Raw genomic sequence first — 26,982 nt, forward strand, 5'->3', positions numbered from 1 at the left:
ACATGTGATGGCCCAAAAGCATCATGAGAAAATCTCTTGCTAGTGTACAATGAAGAGCACCTTCTGTCCTCTCATCTTCCATGTCCCAGACCACCTTTAGGACTGGTGCTGTCCACTGTATTTGATGACATGACTGATTTTTTTCCTGGCATGACATAGCTCCTTCAGAAGTATGGTAATGCTGGTTAATACCAATAAAACCAATCTTGGGTGGTAAATTAAGTCTCATGGTATCACCTACTTTGCGCTATTTTCAACGAGAAAATATTTTCAAAATAATTCAGTTGACCCAAGAACATAAATTTATTTAAACAAATCAAGAAACCTTTTATGTCCTTTGGCTTTGAAAAATACCATAGTTTTTAAGTTATTTATAGGAAACACCTTCTCTTAACAAATAAATATAAAACTATAGGTTCAGTATCACTGGCATTTGGGGTTGGTGATGTTGAATAGATGTTAGTAAAATCTTAGATACAGCAGAACTTATTTTTAGATTATTTGTCTTTCATTTGGCTTTCTTATTTCATGTTTTGATATATGTATAAGTACATGCCACAAATGTTTTGGGAGCATTAATTTTACATGAAAAACTACACTAGTTAAAGTGGAGTGTTAAGGCAAAGAGGGTTAAATTAAGTGGTAGATATTGTACAATGCAGAAAAAAAAACACATATTTGAGGATCTTCAAAAGTTTGTGAAAAATATATATTGTTAAAAATTATGCATGGATTTCAAAATATTTTGCACCAACATAAATGTCTTCCAAATACATTTATCAAAAAAACTTTATGAATAATAAAATAAACTCATTCAAGTGATTCTGATTCAAAGGAGATTGTCATCTATGTTATATAATGGGTGAAAAATAATTACTATGGGAATAGAATGGAAGCAAGACTACTTCTAAAGAATGCTTGATTGTGGAGACTGACAAGAAAGAGTAGAGCTCCCTGCCACCAACATGGGAGAAATCTCTCAATCTCTCTCTCTCTCTCTCTCTCTCTCTCTCTCTCTCATTCTCTCCTCTTCCTCTATCACTCTGCCTTTTGAATAAATGAAGGAATAAATAAGTAAATAAATCTTTTCTTAAAAAGAAGAGAAAAAATAGAGATGAATCATTTAGTACAAACCATTATCCCAGAGGAGTGAATGTAGATAGAAAAGAGAAAGCTTAGCCCTGGCATCCTCCAAGTCTGAATCGGTTAGAAGATGAAGAGGAAACACACAGGAATATCGAATCACAAAAGCCTAGTGAACAAAATGCAAGAAGTAGAAAGTGACACATTGTGGCAAATATTAATGAATTAATGACAGGTTAATTAAGATGAGGGCTAGGAATTATTTGTTGTACTTAGCAATGTAGATATTTCTACTGACGTGCACAAGAGTAGCTCGGGGTAGTAATGAGAATGAAACCTCGTCAAAGGGGGCTAAAATGGTGTCTGCATATGTGGTTTGCTTAAAACAGTCCAAGTGCTAATTTTAATATTTTCTTTTATTCTCAATAATATCCTAATTACCAGTGAGTTAAATCATGGGGGAATATAACTTGTTGACAGCAAATATACATATATAACTTTTTGAAGAAGCTTTGCTAGAAAGTAGAGTAGAGAAGGGGAGAGGGAGTGGGAAAGGGGAGGGTAGTGGGTGGGAGGGACGGTATGGGGGGGAAGCCATTGTAATCCATAAATCGTACTTTGGAAATTTATATTCATTAAATAAAAGTTAAAAAAAAAAAGAAAAAAAAAGAAAGTAGAGTAGAGAAATAGCTAATGGGGCCTTGTATCAAAATAAAGCTTTTTTAGTTTGTTTCACAGGAAAGCAGAATTTACTGAAATGTTTTATGTTGATGAATATATCCACACAGAGAAGTAATCTTGAATAATGCCACAAACATTCAGTTTCTGCAGCACGATCGTTTCACAGGGAGGAAAGAACATGGTACACACATGGAGGCCAGGTCTTATAGAGCAGCACTGTGGTACAAGCCACAATAGAGAAGGCAGAGCACCTGCGTGAGTTGGAATACAAAGCACACTCAGGAGGTAAATCGTGAGAACGGGATATGATCTGAAGAGAGGAGAAGATACTGAATCATGGTCTAGGGAACAGTAAAAGTGAGTGAGAAGAGAAATATAGGAACATTGCTGAATAATGCTATGAGAATTTGGGTCCAGGTCACTAATAATGTAGAAGACCATCACTATAGCTCACATAAAATAACAAAGAATGGAACTCAAGAATAAAAAAAAGATCAAAATGACTTCAAGTGCATTTACAAAGATTTTGGCAGGCAGGGGGGTGTTGAAGAATGAAAACCAAAGATGCCTCCATGTCTCTCGGTGAAAGGAAAATGTCTGATCCTTTTTTTAAAACTATAGAGGAAAAATATTGAATTCTAGATGATGGATTCAATTTGAAAAGGCATTTACTTCTTAGTGCCCTTACTACTTATAGAACGTTACACCAAACTCTGAAGACTTTCTATCCTTTATTTATATCCTACAGTTCACATAAAGTAAAGCAAACAAACAAAAAAAAGACATTCAACTAATTTTGACTGAATTAATAAAAAGTAAATATATCCATATATAGAGATGACAAAAACATAAAAGCACAAAGTGAGTTGTTGAGTCGTATCAAGGAATGTGATGTGCACACAAGGTCAAGAAATAAAGAAATATCACAACTATAAAAAATGAAGACAAGTTGATCAGTGTCTTTTTCGAAAGAGGAGTAAATATATTTTAGGTAATATTGGATATACTCCTTGATTCCATTCACTCTTGTCTCTCTGGAGAATTTTAGTGAATGTATCATGAACATAGGTCTATGAATAAAATTTAAAAATCAAAAATACAGAAAACCATATACAAGATTGTTATAAATAAAGGTGCCAGATATATATAGAGAGGTGTACATATATATTTATATAAGTATATACAAATATATAAAATATATATTTCAGATATATAGAGGTGTAAATGGAATACTGGACATTGTAATTTATAATTATAATTGCACCTGCAATCACTAAAATGCTGCAAAAGAATATCATGGTGGGGCTGGCACTGTGGTGCAGCAGGTTAAAGCCCCAACCTGCGGTGCCAGCATCTCACATAGGTGCCGGTTCGAGTCCCAGCTTCTCTTCCAATCCAGCTCTCTGCGATGGCATGGGAAAGCAGCAGAAGATGGCCCGAGTCCTGGGGCCCCAGCACCTGCATGAGAGACTGGGAAGAAGCTCTTGGCTCCTGGCTTCAGATCAGCTCAGCTCTGGCCATTACAGTCATTGGGGTCGGGGGTGGGGGGAGAACCAGCAGATAGAAGACCTCTCTCTCTCTCTTTCTCTCTCTCTCTCTCTCTCTCTCTCTCTCTGTAACTCAGTCTTTCAAATAAAATTAGTTTTTTTTTAAAGAATACCATGACACAGCTATATGTTACATAATATATTTATGTAATTTGTAACTGTATTTAAAATGTGTATGCCTATGTTCTAAAACCCATGAATTGAAGGTTGAATCGACAGAGACCACAGAGGGTTTCTCATTTTGGCTACCTTGGAACCACTCTTTGGCGTACATTTGACACTTGCCATCCACATTCCACTCACACCCAGCTTGGTCTGTCCCTTGTGACTGAGTGAGTTTGTGTGCCCCTACTCAGCTTGGCTGCATAATTCCAGTTCAAGAATGGCTTTTCCTTTCACCCTCTGAAGCCTACTGAAGAGCTCACAGAGGCCAACAAGGCTTTTGTGTAAGGAGTTGCAAGAGGACAATTTTAAGTTATTTTCAAGCATAGATTATTTGTTTCATTGTACCTTACTTTTCCCCACTGTGTTATTGCCACACCAATAAATAACTGAAATTTAGTCACCATAGCCTTTCCATAAGATGACATAAGAACATTAAAGTTCTCCTGAAGAAAAGACATGGCATAAAAATCTTTCTAAAGTAATCTTTGGCTCTGGAGGATCAGCATTAAGAATTCCCAGAGGAGATGGAATACACTTTTGCTGCCCTCTCCAAACTCCCCTGAAAACCTAAATCTCTCATCACCGAGGACCCAGCAGGCGGACTGGAAGATCAGCTGTTTCTTTTGAACTCTGCTCAGTGTTGGGGAGCGTATTGTCTTCCCATACTGGTTTTCCTTTTATTCTGTCTTCCTGTGTATTATGTGATTTTTTTTTTATCTTAGCAGCACAACCAAGTAAAATGTATTTTAATATTAGTCTTTGACTAGAAAGGATCAAAAGGCAAAGCAGTGACAAAAAATACTTCTTTGATGTATTTTGTATGTTTCTAAAGGGGAAAAATAGTGAAGCTGAAACAGATTACTTACTCTTCAGTCCTGGTCTCTGACAGGCTGTCCTTTTCAATAAAACTTCAATATGGAGTAAAAACAAAGATGGGGTACTGAGAACTTCTTCAGGGCTCCAGGAACTCAAGCCTTCCTGTGGATGCCCACAGCCCTAATTTACATACTCCCCTTAGAAGCTGTTAACTATGTTTCCCAACAGGCCTCGAAACAATTTTTTTAAAAAAGAATAAATGGATTTCTCAGTAACTATTTCTTTTTAATTTCAATAAATATGTTCTAGTTAACATGCAGATTTAATCTAGCCTTAGAAAGTCCGTCTATGCAGTTGCACGGCTTCTCAACCAAGATACAAAGAGTTTCAATTGTGATAAGGTTGAAAAATACGTCTGTATTTGTGTCCCATTACACAAGTTGAAATGAACTCATCTAATAAGCACATTGACTCAAGCTTGGATTGTTGGTTCACTTTAGGGATTAACCATGCAATTATCAAACCACCTAATTTCAGAATTAAACTGAATTTCAAGTGAATAAGAATCATGAGCGCTTACCTCCTTCTCCCACCTTACCTTCTCCCAAATTTACTTATCTGAGATTAAGAGCTAATAGGTCACTGGAAATAGTCAGGAGCCATCAGGGCAAAAAGGCAGACAATGTGTCAAGAAACAAAAGCTTCAACCACCTTTACCCCTCAGAATCACCTTATGTCCAAATTTCCAAAACAATGCTGACAAGCCACTGTTTCTGGCTGCTCTCTCTTCTTTCCTCCTCTCCTTTGGAGAGGTGTTAATAAGCTGGCAGTGGCAGCGCAAACAGAGGAAGTGCTAATTGCCAGTGAAGGAGCCACGTGTAGACAAAATCTAACACAAAGGTGGAAAGATTAATTCACAAGATTGTTAAATGTCCTTAAAGAGTTAGGAATTTATTTAATTGCATAATAAATTTCAAATATTAGCATGACAATAAAGGGAGAAAGAATTGTGATAATAGCATTATTATAGACATTTCAAGAAAGAGAAAAATGCTAATTCAATATCTTTACTAGTAATTAAGTGTTGGAACAGCTATAATAATAATAATAGTATTTTTTTACTGTTATTATTGCTAGTACTTACAATGAGCCAGGCACTGTGCTAAAGACATTGCCTGTATTATCTCATTTGATTGTCAGGATAACTCTGAAATTAAGTACTATTATAATCCAGCTTTTTATAGACCTAATTGTATAGAGTTATAAGAATTTCAACTTAAGTAGCAGAATCAAGCTTGAAATTTGCACCACTATTAAGCAGACAAGGATTCATTTATTCAAAGACATTACAATAGAGAAGGTGGCCAAAGCAGAGTCTAAACTCAGGGCTCCTAAATACAAAAACATGCCTGGGTGCTGCAGCATCTTAGTCTAGCCAGTGTGCTTACTAGGTGGATTCCTGCTCCACCTACCCAAGAGAAAGTGAAGTTTCTCCTATCTTAATGATAACAGACAGTTTTACAACTTGAGATTAGGCACCCTCCTGTCTTCTTTGGTGGTTGCATTTCAAAGTAATGGCTCCTGGGTCCTTGAGAAAGACAATTCTAAGTTGTGAAAAAGAGGAAGAAACAGAGCTGGCATTTTTGTGGTCAACAGGTTAAGTCACCACTTGCAGCTTCTGCATTATCAGAGGCTTGGTTCCAGCTCTCACCGCTGCTCCATTTCTGATCCAGCTTCCTGTGAATGAACCTGGGAAGTCAACAAATAATTACCTTAGTGTTCAGGATCCTCCCAACCATACAGGATACTAGGACGGGGTTACTGGCTGTTGGGTTATTTGTAGGATGAAAAAGTAGATGGAAGATCTCTCTCTGTCTCTGTCTCTCTTTCTCTCTCTCTCCCCCTCTCTGTCTCTCTCTGTGATACTCTTTCAAATAAATAATAAATTAACAAATCTTTCTGATATTGGAATTTGGGGTATCATATGATATCACCGTGTGCTTATTAATAAATTCCCAATATTACTAAGTCTGTGTGGGTTCTTGCCTAATATTCAGAGAATTCTGAATACCGGCATAAATGAATGAGGCAGTGTAATAAGTTTTAAGCTTTTATTCAGTGAGAGAAATGCATAGAAGAATGAGGGCCCTAACTAAAAGAGAGGAATCTGGAGTCATATGGAGTATCAGGAGCCAGACACGTGGAGGGGCATGTAGACCAGGAAGCATGAGGTGGGTGGCCCGAAGGCCATGCACCCTGTAGGCCAGGGCCAAAGGGGCCCACACTGGCAAAAGGCCAGAAAATAAAAAGTCTGGGCATACCATGTCCCAGGCTTTTAATCCACTTCCAAAGGGGAGTGGTTAATTAGCCTGATTGGCCTGTGGGCACCCAGGTGTGGTCAGGTAGGGGCACTGGGTCACACAGGGGTGTGGTGAAGGCGTGGTCTTCCAGCTCACAAACTTAATTGATTTTATCCTATATGCCTGCCTACATCATTTCCAGAAAAAAGAGCAAAGAGTCTTTTTAAAAGATTTTCATGTCAAAAGGGGCAGCAAAAGGATTGCTAAGTAAATGCTCTAAGAGAAGGAAGATCAGAAACCTTGAATCAGGAAGAAGTCAGCTGAAAGATAAATCCACTCAGGAGGAAAGTGAAGGCCACCTTGGTCTCTGATCTGAGTCAAACATCACCCCTCTCTATGAATTGCAATCAATTGCTGGGAAAAATTTAGCAAAGAAAATGACATTTTTAAACTTCATATTTATTTCATTTCTTCATTAAGTTTCCTCATTTCTAAAATTATATGTTTCCGATCTGTAGATTGCAAATCACTCGTCTTGAAGCCTCAGGGTTTTTTAGAAGCTAGGAGGTGTAGGAGATGGGTGGGGACCTGTGCAACGAGCAAGCAAATGTACAGAGCCCATACTGGGTTTCAAAAGGACAGATCTGTGTGTTTCAGACATAAAAAGTGGGCTTTTGTTTAAGGCTTTATTTGAAATATCAACACATGGAAAAGAATTTTCTTGGCAAGATAAAGTATAATAATCATTAGACAACATAACATTTCATATGCCTTTTGGTCATAACCCATTGTGTTTCTTTAAAACACTATCAATTTCCCAGCATCCAAAGATCAAAAAGATAAAACACCTAAGAAGCAAAGTTAATGATTTCTTCTCCTCTATAGAAACATCCATGTGTGAAAGTCTGCTATTTCTAGTTGTTAAATATTTCTGTTAGGCCATCACAAAACACACCAAACATCGGAGTAAGGAAAAGGGTTTATTGGGGAAAACCCAGCAGGCTGGAGGGGAAGGACAAAGAAGGATAAGAGAGAGAAGGAGAGTATAAGAGAGAGAGAGAAAGAGAGAGAGAGAGAGAGAGAGAGAGAGAGGGAGGAAAGGAGCTAGTGAGAAGAAAAGATAGAGCAGAGAGAAGAGAGATGAAAGGAGGAGAGGAGAGCAGACGAGAGGAGCCAAAAGAGCAGGAGAGAAGAGCCAAGAGAGCCACGCGTTCAGGAACAGGCCCTTTTAAAACTGTGCGGGAGGGCAGGCAAGGAAGCAGGAGCAGCGAATCCCATTAGGGTGGGGATGGGGCTGACACCAGTGGTTGGGCCATGTAGCTACCTGGCTTCCAGCAAAGGCGGTTGGGGCTAGAGCCTAGGATGGTGTCAGGGTGTAGATCACGCCATAGATAAAACTGTACCGGTTTCCAAACACTAGTCATATATGGAATTTGAAGACACTAATAACATAGACCTACCATATTCCCTACCCCCTACAGATAAGACACATGCCCATACAAGCAAAACACATACCCAGTATAGAACAACATGAATGCCCCTATATGCACAACATTCATACTTACATATACAGAGCCTATAGCGTACATGACCAAAACACACCAACCCAACATGTTCATATACACCAGGATATGCCCACCATTAATCTCAAAGAAACCACAGATCCATATAGTATTCCTTTTGTCTACATGAAGTCTTAAGCATTTTTTTTTTCAGTAAACTAAATGCAATATAGCATTGTTTGGTATAGCAGCAGTACATGAATGACTCAGAAACAATGCTTTGCCAGATCCTGCTCAAATACAACTTTGATTTACACAATATGAAGAATAGCAAAATCCACGAAGTCTTCATGCTGAAATCACTAATATTTCAAAATTTGATTTGTTGTAGCTTCTTTGCTACATAAGACTGCATACCCTCTAGAATAATTCTTAGCTTATTTCAGCATCACCTCTTACTGTTACTATTTCTCACAAGGAATACCCTGTGAAGCATACCCTGTAATCACTGCATTCAATGTTTTTTCAACAAATCTTGAAGCACCACAAATTTTAAAATATGTATGTCTTTGAGATTTATTTATTTATTTTCTATTATTTGAAGGTAAAGAAACAGAGACTTTCCATTCCCTAGTTCACTCCCTAAATGTTGGCCACAGTCAGGGCTGAGCCAGGCCAATCAGGAGCCTTCAACTCAATCCAGGTCTCCCATACGATTGCAGGATCCCGAGTGCTTGTGTCATCATTGGCTGTCTCCCCGGGTATGCATGAACAGCAAGGTTGGTTGGAAGGGAGTGGGAACTCTAACCCAAGAACTTCAATATGGGCATCCCAAGTAAGGTATCAAACAATGGGTTAAGTGCCTGCTCCCAAATCCATCATTTTTTAATCATCTGTTTGTCATGCTTGATTAGAAAATATTTTTGGGGGGTAAGTGTTTGACACAGAATTAAGACAGCACATGGGTCTCCCTTTATCCCTTGTCAGAGTTCAGATAGATAGATAGATAGATAGATATTATTTATATATATAAATACGTTTATATTTATATAAATGAACTGCCAATTATTGATTCTTTCATGGTTTGAAGAAGGCATTTCAGTATGTGGGAAGTGAAAATGTAAAGTTATAGACACATTGACCAATTCAAAGTGAGAAAATGAATTGACTATAGGAGTTTGTAAAAATGTAGTGCTGTTGGAACAGGACCTTAGGCTTGAATAGTCATGGCCACCATTTTCACTCTCCACCACTGACAGCAAGGATACCTGCAGACTGCACTTTCCCTGGCCTACCATGAATTGCTTTAAAACAGATAATCTGTTATGAGAGAAAGAAATTTCATGTATTTTACCTTATTACAGCTGGTAGCAACAGGAAATAGCCTTGAAAAGGATCTTTTTAAACCTAATATTTGTATTGTGCTCTGCAATGTATAGACTATTTTGATGTAGTCCATCCCCTCCCTAGAAGGCAGAAGTACTTTTTAACATGGAAAAAGTTGCAAATAAATGATAATATAGCTTTAGAAATTAACTGAGCACTGGTAACCTCACTCTCTGGAAGAAAAATAGAAAATAAAAACTCTAGTTTATAACATTTGGTGACTTCCATCATGCGATCATTCTCATTTGCTCTGATTTTATCCAAGGGTTGTCTCTGCTGGCAGGATTGGGAAAAGAGAGTAGGTAGCCTGCATTAGCACACCTCTGATGTCCTTGATGTGTAAAAGAAAATTTCATGAATTGATCTTTTGCAGTGCTATTGAGAACTGTCTCCCTTCAAACAAAAAGTAGTCATTACATGGGCATTGGGTCTTTAGACTTAACCACTCCTTTTGAAGTTTATAACTGAGTGGGTTTATGTTTAAATATGGGGTATTTTAATACTGTTGGCTTTTTATTTTAGGAACGCCTTTAATACTTTGATGCCATGGCAGTATGTCTGGATATGATTTGGAAATAGAAGAGTGAGTAAAATTTCGGCCGGAAGATAAAGTGACCCTGTAGTTAATGCCTGTTTTATGTACTTCATGTCCTGTACTGACCCATTTCAGAGCCCCAGGGAGCAAAATCTAATCATTTACCCATTATCTGGGAGAGATAGGTTTTGATGGATCTATCACATGAGAGATAGAAGCAGGGATGCTTTGATTCACCACCAATTTTCTTCCATAAAGGTAAAAGTCATCTCTAAAGGACGTTAGACTAATAGCTAAGCCCAGTGCCTATCGGCTGAATATAATGTTTTGCAGAGGACTATTTTTTCACGATGGGCTTCTTTCTTTGAGTTTTGGTCCTCATGTCAAGGTACTGCCTTCAGGATAACAACATGACATGTTAAAGTTACACCACTGTCTTCCTAGGCGAACCTCATTCTCTCTGAAGAAGAGGATGGATGTACTTGGGAATGCTCACTTCAGCCCAGTCTCCCTGACTGCAGAGGCTGCACACTCCGGACTGCTGTCCTGGCAACTTGCTCAGTGCACCTCAGGGCATGAAGACCGCCTTCTGCCTGGGAACTGTCAGCATGGTACTGGGCTCAACACACAGGAGATTAAGCTGGCTTGTTTAATTGCACTTTCAAACTGCCTACTCCATTGTGGCTAATTCCTCTAGAAAACTCTATCCTGCAACTATTCCTCAGTGGTTCTGAACTCCAGCTGGGAAGATACTCCAAAACCCAGGCAGTCACCTTTTTCATCCCCCTTGTCTGCAGTACTTTCACAAAAACACTTCTGACACCTCAAGAATAGAGCTTTTGGTGTTTTTTTTTTTTTTTCTCTTCCCAACACCAACTGATTCTCTGACATTACCTGGGTTTCCTATAATCAATGGAAATTGACACTAACCACACGGAGTCAGCACCAGCCTCCACAGATTCAGAGGCCAGTCACAAGTAATGGGTCCTGAGATTATCCTCACTTGTGTATTAATTGGCTACCACATCAGTGGTCCATGTGATTCCCTCTCAGCTTTGATAATTTGATCATTTAAAACTTGGGAATTCACTTTGTTTACCATCACTGATTTATTATAAAGAATACAAATGAACAACCAGAGAGGAGGCACATGGGGTAGAGTCCAGAAAGACACAAGACACAGGGTCTAACCCCGTAGAGTTGGGTGTTCTGCCTTCCCAGAATGTGTGTGCCTTCACCAACCTGGAAGCTTTCTGAACCCTACCACACTTACGGAACTTCTCTGTGGAGGCATGATTGAGTAAACCATTAGTCACTGGTGCTCATCCCAACCTGCAGCTCCTTTCCCCTTAGGAAGTGGGGACAACCAGCCCCCATCAGAAAACTACCCAGGGTCTCATCAGGAGTTACCTCATGAGTGCACAGAGGCACAGTGGAAAGGGGCCTGTTATGAATAACAAAAAACCTTCCCCTCATCCATGTCACTCAAGAAATTCCAAGAGTTTTAGGGGCTTTGTTCCAGAAAACATGTATTTCCTGTTACATCACAACATCACACCTTGTTTTATAGGAGTGTGTGCTGTTGTCCTTTTACTTTTATTTCAATGGTGTTTCGGGAGGATCTAAAGATAGTAGCTCTGTGCAGTTGTCCTTTAACCTGCCCATCTAGTCAGTAGGGATGGAGAGACTTTGGAATAAGAACATTAAGAAAAGTGAGAGTTTGATTAAGCATTGAAGAATAACAGCTGATATAGTTGTGTCTCTGTCCCTGTAATTTTAAAGACCTTTATTAACTGTACAACTCAAACTGCGGTCAAGAAATGATTTTATGGTAACTGTTTAGGTGTTGCTGTTGCAGTGAATTCCAGCTGATATCCTAGATAGGAGTCAGACATGATTACCATTACTGAAGTTAACTGTGTGATTCTTGGTTCACACCTATTTTTATTGAGAAAAAAAGAGACCGTTAAAGCAGTTGTTTGCCCCAGTGGTTAGGTTGCCAGTGGATGCCTGTGTCTCACGATGGAGGGCCTCAGTCTGATATCTGGCTCCATTCAGGTCTTGATCTCAACTTTCAGCTAACACAGGTCCTGGGAGACAGTAGTTGATGACTCAAGTAATTGGGCTCCTGCCACCTCCTTGGAAGATGTGTTACGTTCCCAGCTCCCATATTTGGCCCTAACTGTTCTGGACATTTGGGGAGCAAGCCAGTAGATGACAGCTGTGTATATGTGTGTGTGTCCGTGTGAGCATGTGTGCACATATCTCCCTCTCTCTTTCTGTCAGATAAATAAGGAAATAACTATTAAATTGCACAATTAAGAAAAATATAGAAGAAAAAAATATGTGGCCTACTAATGAAAATTGAAATGATAAACAAAAAAATAATTTCATTAAAATCCTAACAAAATCAAAGTTCTACTTCTGGGAATTATCTTGCAGACTGGCCTTCCTCTCCTCACCTCCTTTCATTTTATTTAATGCTTCTCACATATTAACACGAATCTGAATCACCTGTGGGGCTTGTTAAAATGTGTATTGCTGGCCCAAGACCCAGCATTTATTAGGCCATGTCTGAAAATTTGCATTTTAAACAAGGTCCGGGTGATAACACTGGGCTGCTCAGGGAAGCTCACTTCAAATACATTGCTCTAGTACTACTACACAATTTTGATTTTTATTGGTCCCAGGACATAAGAAGAAGTGAGAATACATAGATTTGAGGAGGTAGTAGTAACAGAGATTAGGAAAAAGATGTTTTTGTTAGCATTTCTTCCACCCATATATTCAGCAAAAACTTTCCAAAAATTATGCCATCAAATAGCAACAAGCATAGTTTTCATGTCAGTATTTATGTACAAAACATAAGATCATAGTTTATCACAGTGCTTTCATAAATACTAACTCACTTGTTTCTCACAAGAGCATTGTTGAGGTTAATAAAGACCTTATAATTATGTATTAAAATTATAATTTTAATTTATTTCCATTTTACAAATAAAAACTAAAGATAAATGAATCTATGGTTTTCAAAATTCATTGGCTAAGAAATTCCAGAGATAGAACAATCACCCCCTTGTCTCACTAATTTTGTGCTCTGACATCACTCTGACTTTCAGATAAGACAAGCATCAGAAACCAGAGACTACTTCTATATACATTTTAGTGCCAGTATATAAAACAGTGATGCCTCATGAATAGGCTGACACTAAATTAATGCAAGTGAGGTACTTAGCTTAGGCACAGAGATTTAGGAGGTGGCAGAAAACACAATAATCTAGAAAATAATAATTTAGTGCAAGATTCTGAAATGATAAAATCAGTGTAAGAATCAATAATAAATGATAAACAAAAATTTATAAACACATACAAGTTATTTGGTTTAAAATTGGCATTATGGCACAATAAAAACAGTGTTTTAGTCTTGTGTTACTGTACAGTGTGGGCATTTCCAATTAGACCCAAATTCTACAACACTCAGCCTGTTGTGCTCCCAGCTGGGCTGGGCTGTGAGTGTTGACAAGAGTGTGTGAACAGAATCAAAAACAATAAAGTGGGGCTTTATCATCCTGTCTTTTGGCTCTGGGGCTTATATCATCCTTTCCTACTGGGTTTAAAAATACATGAAGGTATTCTGGTAAATGTATCTGGGTGTACATTTTTTCATTTTCCTTCTTGCTGTAATGTGTCTTAGAAAGGCAATGTCTCGTGGGTCAATTCTTGAATCATTGAGAATGTCTGGAGTTTCTGAACAACAGTAGAAGGAAAGTGGAGAATCTAATTTATATCTAAAGTGAAGGAAAGATGAGTTGCTTATCCACTTCAATAATCTGAAAGACAGAGTTACAGAGAGGCAGAGGCAGAGAAGAGAGAGGTCTTCCATCCGCTGGTTCACTCCCCAAATGGCTGCAACAGCCGGAGCTGCACAGATCTGAAGCCAGAAACCAGGAACTTCTTCTGGGTCTCCCACATGGATCAGGGGCCCAAGGATTTGGGCCATCTTCCATTGCTTTTCCAAGCCATAGCAGAGAGCTGGATAGGAAGCGGAGCAGCCAGGATTCAAACTGGCGCCCATATGTGATGCCGGCACTGCAGGCAGCAGCTTTACCCGCTATGCCACAGCGCTGGCACCAAAGTGGTTTTAAGTTACAAGAATTTGCAGTATTAATTTTATAATGCAGCATCATCTCAATTATCTTCATTAAAATAATGGCCACATTTCAGTCATAGAGAGAGCTGCATTGGTCAGTACTGTCTGGTGGTGTTTTGGTTATACTGAAACCACATCTTAAGACTCCTGTCAATTTCAAAATTGTAATAAGCAATGTCTTGGGAAAGAAGATATGCCTAATAGGGTGCCACTTGGTGGTGATGGTGGGGAGTAGGATAGGGGTAATGCATCTTTCTTCAGTGAAGAAGAGAACGGATCCTTCTATTTATCTAAGACGTGGTGAGGAGAAACCATTTAGCTTTCCCGCCCTAAATATGGACAAGCAGAGCTGTTAAACTGCACTTTCCCTAGTGCCAAAGAGGGAAAGAGACTTTCCAAACTTTCCTTTTTTGCAACAATATCTTTTTGAAAATTTTTAGTTGTAGATTATTTTTCTGTCCTTTGAGGATGCATATAAACCCTCTTTAAAAGCAAAATAAATCTCTTGTCTGTTTTATAGCCCAGAAAAAAAATTTTTGGGGGGTCGGGGCCTTGGAACCATTTCTTTCAAATGAAAACGTCAGAAAACAGCATCCAGTCTGTCCGTCTCTGAGCAGGTTTAGCCGAGACACCTGTCTGTATATTGTAGTGCCCTCCTTTCCATAGCACTGTGAGAAACGTTAACACAGGTGGCCATGCCAATCACCAGGTGACTTTGGGATGAACTCTGTTCCAGTGGTGTTGTGAAAACTTCCTCCTACTTGATATGACCTGGAGAAACTCCATACAATGGGTTTTATCTACCTGGCTATAGAAAAGGGTAAGTTTATTTTTGTCTTTGCAATCTCTTAGTGGATTTCCTGTTATACACATCATACCCTAGTTGGATTAATTTTTTTTAAAATCTCCTGAATTATTTCCTTTTGTTGTGAAAAAGGTACATTGGGTTAAAGGGAGATTTTACTTTCCCCTGCACATAAAATACAAATTGCTTTAAGAAGAAAAAATGGCTCTTTATTAATTATTCTAAAATAAATTAATCAATGTTTTGTACATCTACAAATCTTAGCTGACATTTTAAAGTTCAGTTAACCACACAGTACCAACTGCAAACCCAGCTCTCCTCTGGCATTATAATTTAGCCAAACTTAGTGTATATAGCTTGTATATATATATATATATATATATATACACACACACACACAAACCCATATACATATATACATGAAACTACATTTACAGTTAGAAGTGATTCCAATTATCTATATGCACACTCACTATATATTCATATATACACACTTTCATATCCACATATAAATACACACAAATATCTATATACACATTATACACACATGTATATACATACATATGTATATATAAAATATATCCATATATATTTACCTCCATAGGTGAGGTAAATATATCTATCTATATGCCAAATAACCTTAATGTAACCTCAGCTTGGAAGAATGGTTGTTGGTGCTTACATTTTAATACTGTTCTCACTTGATAAATAACCTCAAGACCCCAGGGAACGTTTCTTAGACAACGCCTTCATCTGAGATGCCAACAACCTCATTGTAATTTATTTTTACCATATAATTACCTGGTAACTTATTTTCCCCTTCAAGTCTATAATTTTCAGCGTTCAAAATGAGTCTCTTTCCTTTTATGTTCCATGTGACTAGCAAGGAACAAGGTACATATGTCCAGAAAAATGCATTTTAATTGATAGAAAAAAAAACAGGGAGAAGCAGAGGAAGGGCAGAAGGGTTGAAAGAGGGATAGAGCTTTGTCATTTCTCTCTACCATGCAACCCGCTCTAGACCCAAACCTGTACCAGTTCCTAGCCTAGGGTAAAATTAAAGCTGGAGGAAGGGCAATAAACAACATTCCCAAAAACTCCAGGTTTTTTTTATTTTTTTTCAGGCTCTTGAAACACTGAGGAAGAGAAAGGAAATAGAGTATCCGAGGCAATCATTTTTCTTCATTGATGTTATTATTCTTCAGAGCTAATGGCCAGAAAACCTAATAGAGTAATTACATAACAGTATACTTCTGAGTTTTGCCTGTTATATAAAAGCTAATGCAAATTAGTTTTCCTTGCATTTAATTATACAATTTGATATACTGCAACGAATGTAGTTATGAAGAAGGGTTCACCTGCTTAATTCATTTAGGTAGTCATCAAACATTTACATACTATATGCAAAGAAATGTTGCTGGTGATCCTAAGAGATATATAATTATATTGTTTTCAAGTTCTCTGGGCATAGTATACAAACATAGTAAATTATAATACATTTCTGAATAATACATACAGAAAGATATGCTAATTATTATGCTAACTAAATCTGTAATATAATGAAACCAGATTAAAGCAAATGGAAATTCAAAGGGGATTCTTTAGCTCTCAATTTAAAAATATAAATTAAAATTCTTGTTTAATTTGCAATTTGAGTAACAGAGAAGAAATTATGTACATATGTATGTGTATATAATATATATATATATAATACACACACACATACATACACACTCCAGACATATGGAAACAGGACTAAAAGCACATAGAAAAATTTTACCTTCAATCTACGACAAATTTTAGTTCAGTATTGCTGGTTTTTTTGCTATATAATGGCAAAAAAATTAGAAAAATATTTAAATGGCCTGCTGGGTCCAGAGCACTGAAGAATGACAAGCACATGTGAGCGTCATTCTATAGGCAATAAGGAGCGGTTCAGCATTTCGGGACAGAGGAATGATACTGTAAGTTCTTATTTTCAGGAAATCGGTCTGGAAACCAGGCCCAGAGGTATACTCAGAACGTACAGTGTGGGAAGATGAGACAAGAAGAAACTATTGGGAGGCTACTGCAGCGTTAAACTAAGATTGTGTGCCAGAAGGGAGGAGGAATAATTAGAAGTTGAATGACAGACACTTTGGGAGTAAATCAAATAATGTCTAAAGAAGTTATCTAACAAGGGCTAGGTGTTTGGCACAGTGGTTAAAACATGCTGGGATGCTCACATTCTGATAGGAGTCCTTGGGTTCAAGTCCAGCCTCCACTCCCAATTCCAGCTTTTTGCTATTGCTCATCTTGGGAAGCAGCAGATGCTGGCTCAAGTAGTTCCTTTTCTTGCCACTCACTTGGGAAACCTGCAGTGAGTTCCAGATGAACCAGCAGATGGGAAATTCTCTCTCCCCTGCCACCCTTCATTCTCTATACTCCTTCTCCCCCAGGCTGCCTCTCACATAAAATTATGTGAAAGAAAAATTAAAAACGGATGTCTAGCAAATGATTAGCCTGCTCTCCAAAAGGCAATTGTTTTTAAAAGATTTATTTATTTATTTGAAAGGCAGAGTTACAGAGAGGCAGAGGCAGAGAGAGGTTTTTCATCCGCTGGTTCACTCCCCAGTTGGCCACAACGGCCAGAGCTGCACCAATCCGAAGCCAGGAGCCTCCTGCAGGTCTCCCTGTGAGTTCAGGGGCCCAACGACCTGGGCCATCTTCCTCTGCTTTCCCAGGCCACAGCAGAGAACTGGATAAGAAGTGGTGCAGCAGAGACATGAACTGGCACCCATATGGGATGTCAGTGCTGCTGACCGGGCTTTAACCTGCTGTGCCACAGTGCCAGCTTCAAAAGGCAATTTTTTAAAAAGCAATGGATAATATTCAAAACAGTATGAGCATCCTGAGAAGTAAATCTCTCATTTATGCCACTGAGAAACTTGATACAAAGACTACATTAACCGCCGGCGCTGCGGCTCACTAGGCTAATCCTCTGCCTTGCGGCGCCGGCACACCAGGTTCTAGTCCCTGTCGGGGCACTGGATTCTGTCCCGGTTGCCCCTCTTCCAGGCCAGCTCTCTGCTGTGGCCCGGGAGTGCAGTGGAGGATGGCCCAAGTGCTTGGGCCCTGCACCCCATGGGGGACCAGGAGAAGCACCTGGCTCCTGGCTTTGGATCAGCGCGATGCATTGACATTAGCTTTTAAATATTAGTCATTGATTTTTTAAAAAAAAATTAAGAGCCCTTTATGTAATGTTTCTAACATTTGGTTTTCTGACATTATAAAAAACAGACACTGTTTTGCATAAATTCCCTTAAGATTTGATAAAAAAGAAAGTCTGCTTTATCTCCATGCAGAAATTCCAAACTTTAAAAATTTATCAAAATGATTCTTGGATAAAGATGCTGTTCAATGCTACTATTTCTTTGCTTTTCACTGTGAGGTCTGTCAGTTCAATTACTGAACTGTAGGTGAAGATTCAATCCGGGCAAAAGTGAAAGTTATCTTGGCAAAGCACGAACAATCATGGCACTGTGTTTTTCACAATCTCTTTTCTCCCACAGATTGATGTCCAGCTGCCCATCAGTATCATGTGATCCCGTGCAGTTCTGGGACTGTCTAGTTTCCTTACCTCCAGTGCTCTTTTAGGTTCTGTACTCCCCTGAAAATACCTAACACCCTGGCCTTCCTCTAAGTACAAGTTTCCACTAATGTGCATTAGTTGCTCTTCCAGACAGCTAGGGAATGACAAGGAAGGCCAATCCACTTTAACCAAAAATGATTGAAAGAATATATCTCAAAACATTAGGGAGCTGGGGGAATGCATAGAATATATGTTTGTTTGTCTTTGTGTTCAGGTGTGCATGAATGCTCTGGGAGCTATAAAAAATGAAAAGCATATTCTTAAAATAAGGAAAGCTAGTTTAAGAAAATAATAGAAATCTTAGATAAAATATGAAGAACTGATAGGGCATGCCTCTGGCAAAAGATTAAGTTCACTGGAATTACAATCAACATGCTGGGAATCCTGTGCTGCTTCTTAACTGATTTATGCAAGGTACCTACACTGAATAGTGCTGTTTCTTTATCTATAAAATCAGTAAAATAAAATCCTATCATTCATGCTTCTCTTTGGGGGAAAGGATTAAACAAGATAATGCACATTTTTCTCTTAGAGACACTGGCTGGAATATCTTAAGCACACAATAGTCACTGGCTCTTTTTTTTTTTTTTTTTTATCCTGGTGGATTTATTTTCTTTTTCTTTCTGTGCTTCCTGTTTCTCCTTCTTTTCCCCATCTTGTGATGAAAGTTTGGTTTTGAGTCCAATGTTCTCAAAGATTCTCTCATGTGCCTTAAACATATGGTTGAGAAGTAGTTGACACTGTCCCATTCTTATGACAAAATTTTCCGCCACAGAACAGAACAAAGGTAATTAGCCCCTGAAGGATTTTTTTTTCACAACTAAATTATTTGGTTACTTATTGTAATATTTATTTTTCTTTATTAGATAATTAAGTATAGATGCACATTTGAAATAAGCAAAATATAATGGTAAAGTTTATGGGATTTTATATTTTACTATTAGATTAGTTCACATTTGTCCTGGTCAGCATCCAGTAGTTTTCAACATGTGCACATTATTGGTAGGATCTCAATACTACACCACTTCTGTTTCATCCATTTTTCTCTGTGTTAGATGCAGTGGGAACTACAGGAATAGCTTTAAGTCCAAGCTTCTTTTCTGTCATCTGTCCCACCATGACCTACCTCTCCATTTACCATCATCCTCTTCCTGCCAAATGCCATCAAATAAAAAAAAACTGCAAACTTGCTCTTTGTGGTGTTTCCCATCTTTCCCCATATGCAAACATATAAATATATGTACTTACTTTTTATATTGATTATTTTTAGTATTGTTTCATAGCTTTGAGAGTATACTGGATATGTACTTGTTTAACTTTTATTTGTCCCACTTAATACATTATGCAAACCTCCCAACACACAGATTAGCTGATAGAGTCATAACACATTATTTTTAATGACTGATTAATCCTCTATTGACTAGACAGACCGCTGTTAAGCAACAGATTTAGTAATGTATACTTGCATTGTTTTCTATTTGTTACCTCCATAAATGATGGTATATTTCCTATAGGTATAATCCACATGTCTTGAGCTTCTGTTTCCATGACAGGGAGTCTGAATAAAACAATTGTATTTCATTTAAATATGTGTTCCTCACTTGCATTCCCCACAAAAGCTTTGTAACAACCCATAGTCCTCTTGTATCAACATCCTGCACCCCACTCCCCAGATCTGAAGGAATAAGAAATAGCACTCTTGTATTCTGCCCACTATGTGTGACAAGTTGTACTGCATTCTTACTCCCACTTAACATTTCCCAGAATACAGGCCAAGTTAGGATATTCTTCTCTCTTTTGAAAAATGCCTTCTAAAAGTTAAGTAAGCATATTTGAGGCATATTTTGCTATTGTTGTATGGTCATTTTATAATAGTCATCTACATTTAAAATTTTTGGTTATTTATCTTCATTTCTGAAAAGCAGAGAGAGGGAACAGAGACAGATAGAGATCTTTCAGCATCTCATTCTCTTCTCAAATGTCCTCAACAGCCAAGACTGGGCAAGGCTAAAGTCATCAAACTGGAACTCAATATGGGGCTCCCATGTGGGTGGCCTGTACCAAGTACTTGAGCCATCAGCTACTGTCCCCCAAGTTACATAATAGCAGGAATATAAAATAGGACGTGGAGCTGGGACCCTTACTCAGGTACCCCCATATGGGATGTGGACCTCCCAAGCAGCACAAATGTTGCACCAAACACCCATGCCAGTCTTCTGTACTTTAGAGACATAAACGTGTGGCTCTATTGATTTACAAAGACCTCCATCTTATATTTGGTTTTGACTTTGTGTTAAATTTTAACATTTATTGATTTATTCCTTAATTTGAGCCACTGAAGGCAGTCAAATGTGTCTTCATAATCCTTCCTAGCTTCAGTCTTACTAACTTGCTTAAAAGGGCTTGGGCTTCTAACAGACATTTAAAGAACAAAGAGGAGGCCAGAGTGTCTGGAGAAGAATTAACTGAGGGGAGATTATCAGAAAGTGAGTGAATATTTTCACATTTATTGATTGGTGTCCCATTTCTATAAAGCACATCTTCATGAATTTAGCACGTATTTCAGGTGAAAATGTGGGCCACTTTCTTCTTTTCTCAGTTGTAGGGATTGCAAGTACATCCTATATTAGGACATTTATTTATTTATGACTAATGCATTTGACTCTCCAACACATTCTGATGAAAAGACATTTTTAAATTCAATGTCATCACATTTTTTAATTAATCAAGCAAATTTTTATTGAAGCTTAAATTTTCTACAGAAATACATTTCAACTGATTTAAGTCCAACATCAACGAAGGGAGAAATTACAGCACCAAACATTTCCTCCTCTATTATACTAAGATTAGTTTATTCTTCAATCTACAGTTTTCATTTTTGTAGCCTTTGTTCCACACAAATTTGTGCAAATTTTCCACATTAGAATTATTAGGGAAATCATTAGAAATCTTAGGGAAAAAAAATAGAACTCAAGCTAACAATCATCTTTAAACTACTAGGATACTGTTCAAGAACAAAATCCACTTTCAGTATTGGTCCTCAAAATGGCAACTCAAAATAGTAGGTGCTATACGCATTACAGGATCAAACTGATCACAGTGATTGAAATCTTCCAAGGAACTTTTCAGTCAATCACATGCTAAAACTAAGTCAAAACAGTATCCCAACCACTCAATTTCAAAGCAAGTAGATGTTATGTTTAGAAAAGGTGCTTCATTTATAAATATGAAAGGAATAAAACATCACTGCACCAGTCCAGAAATTATTTTAACGCAATGTTGTCAAGGCAAGAAATAAAAATGTCATTCCTCATTACTATTCTGTCAGTCGCTTAAATCCCATAGTAATTACAAATATACCTAAAAGATGCCAAACCTTGACAGACTGTATTCCTAGTCATTTTCTGTTGACTATTTTGGAATGTTACATTATATTTCATTCATTAATTTGTATATTCTATTTTGTCATATATCTGAATAACCTGAACAGTTCTCATCCTGAGCAGTCATTCATTTGATCTAGTGAACACCCTGGTGAATGGAACACCATAGAGTGAAGGCAGAACAGTCATATCCGTTACAAAGTCACAGAACTTTAAGCTACAAGATGAGAAAGACACTGACTCTGCTTTGAACCAAACTTTACTCTATGGTATTAAATATTAAGGTCAATAATCCAAGCTGATTTATTGAATCCAGTAAAACCTTTGCTAATTCTCCCTGCTAATCAACTGACAAAAATTTCTTTATATTACATCTTAGCAAGATAGGCAAAGGCATGGCACTCCTTAAAAAACAATTTCATTTATTGTGGAGCACAAAATAGCTTATGTTTTCTACATAGGTGAACCAGGACAGCCTAGTCTCTACAACTCTCCATGGGTCTTCCTTGCTAATCAAAATTAGGTAAGTTTATTTTCACTATCTTCCAAAAGAGTCCATGCCAATTCAAATGTCTCATGCCCTTAAAAGAAAATTAAGCCAAGGGACCAGCCCCTGTTTCCCTATGTGGGGCATTAGAGTAATTTACTAACCCATAGTGATTTATTTGGGGGATTTGGTGAGGGAAGAAATCAATTAAAGAAGTACAAATACAGGGAGCAGGAATCAACTCATGAAGACAAACTTTAATTGCTGTAGGAAGTAGAAATTGGTTTCCATAACATTAGTAGAGAATATGTTCTAGAAAGTGCAGGTAACTATATGTAAAATCCTGGCAACCATAAAACAGCCCCAGATGGTTAGGCTGAGGCCAACCTAATGAGGATGAAAGACCTGTCTGTGGGGAGTTTTGGATGATACCTGCACAAATATTATACTGCGCATAAACCAAATTGAATCGTTTTCTCAAGTGTTGGAAAGTTTTATATAGTAAAAGTTGTTTTCTACATGCACTTCAATTTCACAGCAAGAGTGGCATAGAATACTTAAACACAAAAGAGAGCATTCACGCAAGATATCTAACTCCTTGATATAATAATGCACTCAATTCAAAATGATTCCACTATCATTGCATCTAGGGCTTTGTGCAACTGCAAGGTAGTGGTTAGGAAAAGCATGGACCCCACTGTCAACATCTGGAAAGCATCTACCACGTTCTATGTGTGTTCTCTTTTTGTGTTTTTTCTTCATGTCTCTTAATCAACTCTGCTGTTGTTGCTGTTTCTTAGTAAAACTGGTAAAAACAAAATTGCAATCGTTGAACACAGCACTCTGGCAATCAAGACGTTTAAAGCTTTCAATCTTCTGGGGCAAAGAACGCACTGTGCGACATTTACAACTCTGAGTAGCAAACAAGGTGGTCACAAATTTTCCTGGCTTGAAGACTTCCACAACATTCCTGATCAGGTCATCACAGGAGGTCTGACTTAAATTTGTTTCAAAGCTAACATAAGAAAATTTTGGTTCCAGAGTGATATGAATAGCCCAATAAGTTCCATTCAATTTCATTCCATTCATTGAATACCCACAAGAATTGAATAGCGTGGCATCAATGACAGAACCTGGTGTCAGGTCGCAAATTCTACTCTCACGAGTGATGTCCTGCACAATAACACAGTCTTTCATGAAGAATGGATCCATGACTGCTGGGTCAAGTTCACTTATCAGAATCTCCAGAGTTTGATCTGGCTGGCTGATTACTCGATTCTCTGGAAAATCCAGAGTATACAGGTACCAACAATCAGAATCCATATGTCCCATACAATATGCGGCTCCATTTGGGAAAATCGCATTAAGAAACTGCATTTCTTCCTGGAAATTTCATTGTGAGTACCCATTGTGAGAAGGCTTCATAAAATTCTTACAAGCATAAAAGAAGCTTTGAATTGAGTGAAACCCACTGTATTCCCTCGCAAGTTTCAGTAGGGGAACCAGTGCTTTCAGCAAGAGTGTGGTACCACAGGTCTTCAAAATGAAATGTCTCAGGGCTGGTGCTGTGGCACAGCCCTGGCTTGAAGCACCAGCATCCCATATGGGCACTGGTTCTAATCCCAGCTGCTCCTCTTCCGATCCAGCTCTCTGCTATTGCCTGGGAAAGCAGTAGAAGATGGCCCACGTCCTTGGGCCCCTGCACCCACATGAGAGACCTGGAAGAAGTTCCTGGCTCTTGGCTTCAGATCACTGAAGCTCTGGCTGTTGCAGCCAACTGGGGAGTGAACCATCAGATGGAAAACCTCTCTCTCTCTCTCTCTCTCTCTCTCTCTCTGCCTCTCCTCTCTCTGTGTAACTCCAACTTTCAAATAAATAATCTTAAAACAGCAACAATAAAAAAATGAAATGTCTCTTGGAGACAAACATGCTACCTTCCCTTAGTACATCAGCTTCCTGCTGGTCAGTTTTCATCTCACTTACAATTGAACATTGCACATCCTTCAAAAGTATGTCCCACTCAGATCCTTGGTTTGCTGCCGGATGAACCAAACTTCCAGCAGCTTCTCAAGGTCCCTTCAAAATAACATGCAGCTTCCATCACAATGAAACTATGGACCAACCAACCACCACAGAAAACCAACTAAATAAAGTCTTTCCTCCTGTCGCTGACACTGCAGATTGTTCCAGCCGTGTTATTAAAGTACAGGTTCCTTTTTTTTCACTTTGCTACATTTTATATTAACTTTTTTTAAAAAAGAGATTAATAAGATTTCTCCGGCATTTTTATTTTTTGTGAGCAAAAGTTGATGTGAGTCTGTTAGAAAAAAGAGGCAGATACATTTCAGCCCTTGTAGTCCGCCATTTCCCCGTTAGAGTGTTGAGTGAGCGCTAGCTAATGTCGCCAGCAATACAAACTCTCCTTTATTATCTTTCCATGTTTCCATCTTATATGATCCTAAAGATTTTCCATATTTAGCCCAAGATTTTTATAGTTTTTTCCTTTTCTATATATCTGCTTGAAATGTAGATTTGCACATGATAAGAGACAGAGGCACATTTTCAAGTCTTCTCGCGAAGACAAATAATTGCCCAGGTGCCATTCATTGAAAAGCATTTACTTTCATCTGACTTATAAATTGTTTCCACATGTGAGTCTGTTTCTTGGCTTTCTGCTTTCTTCATTGGCTCTGGCCTACTCTTCTAACCACCAAAATTTGCAAAACCATGAAAACTGAAGCTCATACTTTCCAATTCAGCAAATATCCTCAGTGCAAAACAAACTTCAGTGCCTGGATTTCAGCTTTTATGTTGTCTTGCCTGCTTACATTCCCACTTATTTAGTCTACTTCTTCAAAGCATTTTAAATGTTTTGTATATTTTCATGTATTTTATCCAGCATTGTTTTCGCACAAAAGCCAATTGTGATACTTGCACTGATTGAAACAAATGCTATTTTATATCTCATGCATAATGTGTTAATGAACCTTATAGATGAAGATAAATAGAAGCTCAATTTTTTAAAAATTGTATTTTTTAAAGATTATTGTTGTTTTAATTACAAGCCTCTTCTTTCTTTTTCTTCCTAATACATACAAGCACATACACATATCTCTAACTAAATGCAATTTTTGTCATAGTATCCAATTCATTGCGTATTTGTTGCTATGTTAGACTACGGTGTTTAATTGTTTTTAATGTCTGATAAAAACAAGGATGACCTCATTAATATTCTTCATAATTTTCCTAATAGTTTTGAATATGTATTATTCCATATTGACAATAAAATTATGCTCAACTGTCAAAACAAAAACAAAAACAACAGTAGGACCCTGAGTATATGTCTTCAAAGTGTATTAAATTAACTTGCAAGGTCTTCAAAAAGGTCATAGAAAATGCATATTATGAAAAAATTACATGGATTACAAAGTTTTTGCTCCAAAATAAACTTATTTTCAAATTTAATTTTTCATGAACTTTTGAAGTGCCTTTACATAATAATTTTGGAACAGAAAATATTTTTATATTAAGACTCACAATCAATAATGTAATTATTCTTTCCAAGTTTTATGAAGTTCAATGAGACATTATAAATATATTTAGAGTGTGCTATGTTCAACTTGTTCTTAAATATATTTTTATTTTTCCTTCATCTTTTTTTCCCAAAAAACTTAAGGAATATAAATATCATAAGTACAACTTTAAGAATCTAGTTATTCTTCCCACCATACCTGCCCTCCCACCCACACTTCTACCCTTTCCTCCTCCTCTCTACCCCTTTCCCAGTCCCATTCTCCATTAAGATTGATTTTCAATCAACTTTGTACACAAAAGACCAACTCTATACTAAGTAATGATTTAAACAATTTGCACAGACACACACACACACACACACATAAGCTGAGAACAAGTTTTACAGTTAACTCTCATAATACAACTCATTGAAGACAGAAGTCTGTCATGGGAAGTTAGTGCACAGTGAATCCTGTTGTTTAACAATTAATAATTTTATGCATGGTGTCAATGATCACCTGAGGCCCTTGACATGAGCTGCCTAGGCTATGGAAGACTTTTGAATCCACAAACTCTGTCAGTATTTAGACAAGGCCATAAGCAAAGTTATAAAAAGTGCATCTTTCTTTGATGGCCCCTTCTTTCCACTGGGTTCTCACAGTGATTCTTCATGGAGAATATTTTTTGCCACGGTGTCTTGGCTTTCCATGCCTGAAATGCTCTCATCAGCTTTTCAGCCAGACCAGAAAGCCCTAAGGGCTGATTCTGAGGTCAGAGTGCTATGTAAAGTAATTGTCATTCTATGAGTTTGCTATGTGGACTGCTTCCCATATCAGAACATTCTCTCCTTTTTAATTCTATCTATTATTATTGCCAGACAGTTGATCCTATTTATATAATCATTTAACACTTAATCCTATCTATATGTTCACTTTAACACTTAATATGATCACTTTAACACTTAAGAAAACATTTTTACCATCCAGCTTAATGGGATT

The 26,982-nt window shown here is 37.8% G+C and overlaps 1 pseudogene; it reads right to left on the bottom strand.

Moving 5' to 3' along the window:
* Positions 1-23,242: 23,242 nt before the first annotated feature.
* LOC100341614 (S-adenosylmethionine decarboxylase proenzyme 1-like) lies at positions 23,243-24,572 on the bottom strand (annotated as a pseudogene).
* Positions 24,573-26,982: the final 2,410 nt, after the last annotated feature.

The sequence above is a fragment of the Oryctolagus cuniculus genome, chromosome 10 (assembly GCF_964237555.1).
Source record: "Oryctolagus cuniculus chromosome 10, mOryCun1.1, whole genome shotgun sequence".
Taxonomy (NCBI): Eukaryota; Metazoa; Chordata; class Mammalia; order Lagomorpha; family Leporidae; genus Oryctolagus; species Oryctolagus cuniculus.